This window comes from Crinia signifera, chromosome 5 (assembly GCF_055691185.1).
Source record: "Crinia signifera chromosome 5, ASM5569118v1, whole genome shotgun sequence".
Lineage (NCBI taxonomy): Eukaryota > Metazoa > Chordata > Amphibia > Anura > Myobatrachidae > Crinia > Crinia signifera.
Window position 1 is genome coordinate 45041726 of NC_139221.1, and position 9908 is coordinate 45051633.

Below are 9908 nucleotides of genomic sequence, written 5' to 3' on the forward strand. Positions count from 1 at the left end.
TTGAATAGGGGGAGCAGGAGGCTCCGGAACACGGAGAGTGCATGGCGAGAGAAAAAATCTCTCGCCATGCACGGAGAATATTTGACATTGAATACTGCCCTCCGTCTTTCTAAGTGATTCTCGCCGTCTCTCTCCGTGTAGAAATTCTCCATCTTTTGATGGAGAGCAGGAATGTGAACTTTTAAACTAAAAGGGTGTTTTTTTTAATTTTGGTGTCAAAAAATCAGGTTTTTTTTTCTGTGAAGGGCCATGTTATTTTTATTCATGTGCCTATAGCACATGAATATATATTTAATAAAAAAAAAAATATTTTTAAAAAATTTTTTTTTTTTTTTTTTTTTACACAGTGCAGCCAGCAGGGGGCCGGAGCGCTCGAGCCGCTCATTAGATATTCATATATTCACTGCACCCGATGCACGTTCGTGTACAGTGAATACTGGGTCCCCCGCTGGCTATAGGGGGGGCAGCCTGTGCTGCCTGGGTCCAGGGGAGCCCTGCTCCCCTCCCCATATCCCCTGCAGCAGCCAAGAGAGACTTTAATCTCTACGTCCCCCGGCTCCCTGACAGCTCCCTGCCGCGGACGCTCGTCCGCTGCAGGGGTTAAGACTCGCCGCGAGTGGCGGCGAGTCTTTAACACGTTGAATAGGGGGAGCAGGAGGCTCCGGAACACGGAGAGTGCATGGCGAGAGAAAAAATCTCTCGCCATGCACGGAGAAAATTTCACATTGAATACTGCCCTCAGTCACATTATAGACATTATATTAGTATTACCATAGATAAAACAACAGACATATTTCTACATATAATTATAAAAAACAAATATTGTTAATAATAATAATAACTCTCAATTTTTTTTTTCCTTTTTCTTTTTCTTTTTCCAAAGGAAAAAAATCATCAATTAAATTGTCCCATAGTGGACTCGAACTTAGCACTTCATGATCTCTATGTTGACTCCCTATCTGTTGTGCCACTAGATTAGGAACATTTTTTCTTTATTTCCATGGGGCAAATATCACACTTGTTTTTCATTTATTTTTCATTTTTCATTCAACAGTATTCTTTCACAACCTCATCATCTTTTGATTTTTATATATTCGCATATAGGCAATTGTCCATTCATGTACCAATCTTTTATTGTTTAATAGAAAATCATAATTTTATACGTGTCTTTAATTTATCTTTATTTTATCAAAATACTATTCATTACACATTTGTGCTAATTGGCATTTTGGCTGTAGTTCTTTTACACATACTATATCGAGATAAACTCTAACCATATTCCACCTGGCCAGAGGTTTACACAGGCTGTTTCTGGTCCGTACCTCACCCCGCTGAAGTGCCCATCAAGGGAATATAGAAGGTTTACAAATATATGGTGTACACCATGTTAAAATCACAGAAAGAGGAGGGGACAGATTTAGAGAATTGGCAAATAAAGAAGCATTTTGGATATTTCAACTACAAACACTAACTCCTTTGGGGTTAAATGCAAATATAGATCTAGAATCCTTCATTTAGAATATCTTGCGGATTATGATAGGATAATAAAATAATTAAAGGTAAAAAGGAAAAAAATATAGAATAAAGGAACCACAATGTTTAGAATACAGAATGGAGGTAGTTAATATACACCCTCATGTCCATTAGCTAGGGGTCGCAGACTGTAAGACGGGGGAGCACTGTGACTCCCGAATCCGTCTTCATTCCCGCTGTGGAGTGGCACTTCAGCGGGGTGAGGTACGGACCAGAAACAGCCTGTGTAAACCTCTGGCCAGGTGGAATATGGTTAGAGTTTATCTCGATATAGTATGTGTAAAAGAACTACAGCCAAAATGCCAATTAGCACAAATGTGTAATGAATAGTATTTTGATAAAATAAAGATAAATTAAAGACACGTATAAAATTATGATTTTCTATTAAACAATAAAAGATTGGTACATGAATGGACAATTGCCTATATGCGAATATATAAAAATCAAAAGATGATGAGGTTGTGAAAGAATACTGTTCAATGAAAAATGAAAAATAAATGAAAAACAAGTGTGATATTTGCCCCATGGAAATAAGGAAAAAATGTTCCTAATCTAGTGGCACAACAGATAGGGAGTCAACATAGAGATCATGAAGTGCTAAGTTCGAGTCCACTATGGGACAATTTAATTGATGATTTTTTTCCTTTGGAAAAAGAAAAAGAAAAAGGAAACAAAAAATTGAGAGTTATTATTATTATTACCAATATTTGTTTTTTATAATTATATGTAGAAATATGTCTGTTGTTTTATCTATGGTAATACTAATATAATGTCTATAATGTGACTTAGAAAGCCCTGTAGATCGCGGAAGAGAAAGCACATAAGAGGTTAAAATGACCAGACACACCGGTATCACTCTCTTATCCAATGAAATTGGAAAATCAATTTGTAGCTGGGTATAAAAAGCCACACTGAGCAAACTAATATTACTCTTTGAAAAAGCCCTCTGATAGGGCGAAACGCGTTAGGGGTTCACCCAGCCTACAACCTTCAATTTAGAAGACAAACTATTGCCTGGATCCTGTTATATCACCCGTATCTACTATTACCAGCACAATTCTATTGGGAGAAAAACACAGACCAAGGTTTACGTCATCACGTCCTCCAAGCTGCCAGGAGAACTCCGGTGAGAAACAGGTGATACAGCGGCGCAGGTGAGAGCAGCGCCAGCTGTCGGATTCCAACTATACGGGTGAGTGAGACGCCAGCTAACAACATCCACGCGGTGTCCTCCCCGATCACCCCGCTCACCGGAGGGACACTCCACGACTAGCGCAGACATCTGAGCGCAGTGTGTGCAGCGAGACATTCCGCTGCCGGGACAAGTATACACGCACAGCCTGTGCAGGTGAGAGACGCACCGCTGTGCAATTTACTTTTTCCAAAGGCATATACTGTTAAGTCAACTAAAGGCACAAGATTATGCATACAAATATTTCACGTGTAATCCATCTGTAATTGGAAAAGACTGTATCTACAACTAAAGACTAATAGGGTCTATATGAAAAGTAAGACCCGCTCAGTTCAGTCTCTCTTCAGAAAGTATACTCTCTGTCCAGAATTCTAGATACATGGACTGATTCTACAGCTTTCGCTATCTCAGGGCTATAAATTACAAAGTATAATACTGTATATTCTTATAATTTAAAAAGATTTTTTACCAATTTTTCTCTATATATATATGTAATTAATTTTACATATGTATATATAATTTTCTATGTGAAACAAAGTTTTTTTTATATATTTGTGTATATGATATCTGTTTATATATCGATTGCATGACACAAAAAACGGTTATGCAATCGCTGTAATACTGTTTTATATATCTGTAGGTGGCCGCCTATAAAATTGTATTGTATTTTATATGATAAATACTTTTTATACAAATAAATGAAAATAAATATTTAGAAACTGATAAAAACTGTGTATGTGAAGTGACTTCATCCATGGTGCAAATTGATATATAAAAACAGCGCAGACACTCCATTTTTGTTTTTAAATTGTCTTTATTCGTATCTGTCTAGAACCTGTACCCTAAAAAGTCGGGCAATAGACAGACCAGGTGTATCCACACTGATACACATGGGAGAACTGCAAGCTAAAATATAGATTGACTAGATTTCAAATTACTATAAGTCAAATAATCATTTTTTCGGTAATTGATACCAACTAGCGCCCAATCTTCCACTAATTTAGTGGTCCCCCTTTTTTTTGTGTATTATTTTGACAATGATTGAATTAGATTAGAAAGACACACAAATTTGATAAAAAAAACACATGGTTGTAGATTATTTGCAGGTCTTAGTTACATATATTACATCAAGTAAGCCTGCTCGTAGCTAATGCTTCGAAAGCTAGACTGCTTCCTTGTACAAACATGCACAAACACTTGCCTCTTTGTTTGTGCATGTGTGAGAGAAAGATGTAGTTTCACTCACTGCCAACAGGTGGCATTGTTTCCTAGACACACGGACACTAGACATATTGCTTATTGCTAATGCCCCTTGGTATGCTGGGGGAAAACATGATTTGTGTGTCTTTCTATTCTAGAACATCCCCCTCCTTATCAGCACCTGAGGGGTATTACTAATTTCATTGAGCAGATTACAGTTTGTTTTATTGATTTAATTAAGTGAAGTACATTTGATATCCATGGCCGGTGGGGTGCCGATATTAGTAGTGAGCGATGGAGTGCGAATCAGACTTGCCTGCACAGTCTATTTCTGCTTTCGATCCAGATGCCCCAGGGCCACACCTCGGGATCGAATCTGCATCAAACACTGTGCGATTCATGGTAATTTTCGATTTTGGACTAAATCGAATTGAAAGTGACCCTGAATTGCACTTGGGCCTGCTATCTCAGTACCCTGTTTATTTAACAGCTACCTCGTTTTATTAGCATCAGTGCATGTGGCATATATCTTACTATAGAAAACAAGTGTTGATTGACATAAATACTTTTTCTTTCATTTCATGTTTTTTCAGCTATTATATTTTCTCATTTCCAGACTGTACCCTTCAGCCTTCTTTCCAATTATATTTCCACTAATAATACCTTGTACTTATGTCTTCTAGATATTTGAAGTACGCCCCGCACAAAGATACCTAGTATTGTGCAGCTAATAAAACTCTCCTGTGTGACAAATAACAATGCACTCTATTCCATTCTAGGGGATTTTCCTCTCTGGAACTCTATACGACATGCAGTTGGTCATTTGGTTGAACTGGTAATTAAAGTGGCATGTTTACTTCATCGCTTTCAGGCTGAGATGCTCTCACTCTTACCTGCAGATTGCTCTCTCAGCCGAGGTTCCTTTTTGGAAAAGTAACAAAAGATTTAGGGTGAAATTTAATAGGATGAGAGATTCAGAAAGTGAGAGATTTGATAAGAAATCTCCAGTTGTTTTAAAGCGGCAATCATTTACACTGCAAAATCAAACTGGTTTTACTGTGTAAATGATTGCCGCTTTAAAAAAACTGGAGATTTCTTACCAAATCTCTCACTTTCTGAATCTCTCATCCTAATAAATCTCACCCTCAGTTTTCAAGACTCCGTTTTTGAGTCTTTCCCACCACCTGCAGATAAAAGTTTTGTCTTTTACAGTGTATGTCCTGGTTTTTGCGGTACACACAGCATATACCTATTTCCAATTGTCTTTTTTTTTTTTTTTATGTAATCTTCCATTCAGTTTTGGAAAATATGACTTTGATTGTATAATCTGTTGGAAACTTTAATGGCAAATTAAAATGATTAAAAACACAAACCATTATAGGAAAAAAAAAACCAGTTATAAAACTGTGACCATCCCTCTGTGCGGAAATGCTTTCAATGTTGTTTAGATTATTTGCATGCAAGGGATCCTGGAACATTAAAGCTGGGTACACACCTGACAGATATTTGGGTGGACCCACCATCACACCAACGGAGTATACACTTATCTAGTGACCCTTCTGGGATCAGGGCACTGGGATACAGGAGCAGCGGGGACGGGCCCGCCGATGGCACTGTTGGGGGCGGGATAGGCCAGCTGATGTCACTGTAGGAGGCTGGCCTGGAATCTTCATCGGGGCTGGGCTTTGCCCTTTAAAAACCAGGCAAGGCGCAGCAGCCTGCTAAAGCAGCCTGGCATGAACACTACTTAGCAGTCAGCCACTTGATATGTCTGCTCAGCTGTGACGTCGGCTAATGCAGCAAATACAGCACAATGCACTGTTATATCGCCATCAGCTGTACTGCAGGGCCAACGCAATATGTCTGTGCGCAATGCTCTTCTCAGTCATATCTTTGGTACACACACGCCAGTGCTCCCATTAAGTTAAACAACCAATATATTGGACAGTGTGTACCCAGCATAAGCTCATGTCATCAGTAATTTACTGAAAGTTGGCAGTTTGATGATGCCACAGGATGTTTGCCAGGAGCACTGTAAGCATTCTTCTGACAGAACATTCCTGGGAAGACATATTTTTAATAAATACTGTATGCAGATGATACTCAGCTCTATCTACTCTCCCCTGACCTGTCCCCATCTGTATTGAGCCGTGTCTCTGAATGCCTTTCTGCTGTTTCATCCTGGATGTCATCTTGCCACCTTAAACTTAATATTTCAAAAACAGAATTAATTATATTTCCGCCAATAAATAGTAGTTTCCAACCTGATATCTCTATTGCTGTTGAGAATATGACAATCACTCCTACTCTCAAGCTCGCTGCCTAGGTGTTATCCTTGACTCTGAACTTTCCTTTGTACCCCACATTCAATCTTTCTCGAAATCATGCCACATGCACCTAAAAAACATATTCAAAATTCGCCCTTACCTCACACAAGACACTGCAAAAACTCTAACCCATGCTCTCATCATCTCACGCATTGATTATTGCAATAGTCTCCTTATTGGCCTTCCCCAATACAGACTCTCACCACTACAGTCCATCATGAATGCAACTGCGAGGCTGATCTTCCTAGCCAGACGTTCATCGTCTGCAAAGCTACTCTGTCAGTCACTTCATTGGTTACCTGTATTCTACCGTATTCAATACAAAATTATTTTACTTACACACAAAGCCATAAACCAAACTACACCAACATACATATCTCCTGTTATCTCAAAATATCTTCCAACCCGACCTCTACGCTCCTCCCAAGATCTGCGTCTTTCATTCACACTCATTACTTGCTTCCATTCCCAATGGCAAGACTTTCTTCGGGCTGCACCCAATCTGTGGAATGCCCTCCCAAGCACAATAAGTCTCTCCTCCAGTCTCCAAACCTATAAACGTTCCCTGAAAACTCACCTCTTCAGGCAAGCTTATCAAATTCCAGAACCAGTCATAGAACCTTGCATTCTGGTGGAATCGATGCAATAAAGAATACAGTATCTATCCTTATGTATCAATGCCTATTTCCTTATAGATTGTAAGCTTGCGAGCAGGGCCCTCCCTTTTGACTGTGTGTAAATACCTTGTTTGTTGTATCACTGTCTCCTTTTGTAAAGCGCGACGGAATATGCTGCGCTATATAAGAAACTGTTAATAAGTAAATAATAAATAAATAATAAATAAAGTTAAATACAGGAAATAAATTACTGTATGCAGCTGGATGTTTGAAAAACAATTTTAATGCTATTGTTAATGATGTCTGGCAATGTAGTCAACCTTAAAATTAGATTATGTTTTATTTGATATCACAAACCACCCATAGAGATGGAGCACCAGTCACTCAGCGTCAGCTCTCGCCAGATCCCCTCCGCTGGCAAAAGCCGGCGGAAAGGCACTCCATCTGACGGGGAAGCGTGTCCCCGTCACTCGGCGGCGGGGAGCAGAATCCCTGCCCGTCTCCACTTCAGGGAAACAGGCAGGGTTAGGGGGGGTGGGGGTGCGAAGGGCTACGGCCACCGACGGGGGAGCGGCGGTGGGCTCCAACGGAACGGGGGCGCCCAACCATCTCATGTGTGCACGCCCCCTTCTGTCTCATGATGGGTCCTGGTGATTGCCGATAGATTGATTTGTAATTACTGACATGTCTTTATCCTCACTTTCTATATCAAACCGTTTTACTGCCCCACCCTGCTTGTACCTCTTACCTTTGCCCTTGACACTTACAACCCTGCTTGTAACTGTAACAATTTACCAAGGCACTGTCTGTTGACATCTTGCTGCCTTATGCCACTGGTCCCCTTAGTGTCAGTGTGGCTATGCAAGGCCGCCTACTATCTGGACCTAGTACCGATCTCTGTGGGTGGAGATACTCTAAATCAGGGGTGGGGAACCTCTTGCTCGGGGGCCATATGCGGCCCACGTAGCCGGTCTGAGTGGCCCGCCCACCCGCCTGGCAGCTCTGCCGGGAGTCAAGTACAGGGGAATTCTCATACGAGGTCGGTAGTTCTCGCAAGATTCCTCTTAATCAACAGCAGCCAAAGACAGTCAGTTCTATTCAGTGGCAACCGCCGAGCGTGGGACGGCTGCAGTAGGACATTTTTTTACATATGGCCCTCGAAGGATTTTTTCCCCATACAAACGGCCCTTGGCACAAAAAAGGTACCCGCCCCTGCCCTAAATGATGCTGTTGCATCCTAACACCGAATAATCCGATGTTAGGATGCAGCAGCATAATTTAGAGTAACTCTGCCCACCGAATGGAGAACTAGTGGTTGGAAGGATTATGGAGCTGCTCATAGACTACAAAACAAGGAGCAGGCGGCCTGGCAATAGCAGTGAGTCAGCAGTGTCACCAGGGCTGCCATCAGAATTTGTGGGTTCCGGGACAGGCAAATAGACCCCCCCCCCCCCACACACACACACACACACACACACCCACACTCATAATGATTCCCATGGGGGTAGGGAGTTAGTGAGAGCAATAATGAAGATATGGAATAAAGGGACACGGTAGAGAAAAACAAGGGCCCTTATTCAGGGCCCTTGTTTGTGTGTTTAAACGGAAATCTAAATTGCAGTGTAAAATAATGCAGCCAGTATTTACCCTGCACAGAAATAAAACAACTCACACAAATCTAATTCTCTCTTCACATGTTTCATCTGCCCCACCTGCAGTGCACATGGCTTTACCCATTTTCCAAACAAATTTGTACTGCGATCAGATCTGAATAAGGGCCAATGGGGCAAATGTATTAAGCCTGGAGAAGAAATAAACTGGAGATAAAGTGAAGATAACATGGAAGAAATAACGCACCATGTGCGTTATTTATCTCCAGTTTATCTCCAGTTTATCTCTTCACCAGGCTTAATACATCTGCCCCAATGTGTGGTTGGGAGAGAGAAGAGGAATAGGGGGAGATCAGAGAGCAAAAGTTGGCATAGGAGGAGATGTGAGAAAGAGAGGATGAATAGGGAAAGACAGGAGAGAGAAACAAGTAATAGGGCAAAATGAGAGAGAGAGAATGAGAAATATATTGAGAGAATGAATAAAGAGAAAGAGAAGGAATAGGGTGAAATGGGAGAGAGCGGGGGGGGGGGGGGGATAGGGTGCAATAGGAGAGAGGGAGGGGGATGGAGTAGGGTGAAATGGGAGCTAGGGTGGGAATGGTGGAAGAGAGAAGGAATAGTGTAAAAGGGAGAGAGGGGAGGGAGATAGAATGAATAGGAGGAAATGGGCAAGAGAGAGAGAAGGGATAGGGGGAAATTAGAGAGACAGAAGAGAGATTAGGGAGAGATAATGAATAGGTGGAACCTTGGAGACAGAGGGCAGTATTCAATGAGAAAAGTTCTCCGTGTTTTGTGGAGAACTTGTGCTTTGTTTGCCTTGGACGGAGCATTTTGCTCTCCAAAAGCGAGCAACCCTATTCAATGTGAAATGTTCTCCGTCTTTCTAAGTGATGTTCTCCGTGTCTCTCCGTGTAGCAATTCTCCATCTTTTGATGGAGAGCTGGAATGTGAACTTTTAAACTAAAAGGTTTTTTTCTTAAATTTTGGTGTCAAAAAATCAGTTTTTTTTCTGTGAAGGGGCATGTTATTTTTATTCATGTGCTTATAGCACATGAATATATATTTAATTTTAAAAAAAATATTTTTTTTAACTTTTTTTTTTTTTTTTTTTTACACAGTGCAGCCAGCAGGGGGCCGGAGCGCTCGAGCCGCTCATTACATATTCATATATTCACTGCACCCGATCGATAGTATGCACGAACGGGTGCAGTGAATACTGGGTCCCCCGCTGGCTATAGGGGGGGGCAGCCTGTGCTGCCTGGGTCCCGGAGAGCCCCCCTCCTCTCCACATTCCTCTGGAGCAGCCAGGGAGACTTTAATCTCTCTGGCTGCTTCCGGCTCCCTGAAAGCTCCCTGCTCCCTGCAGGGGTTAAGACTCTCCGCGAGTGGCGGAGAGCATCAGCCACATTGAATAGAGGGAGCAGGAGTG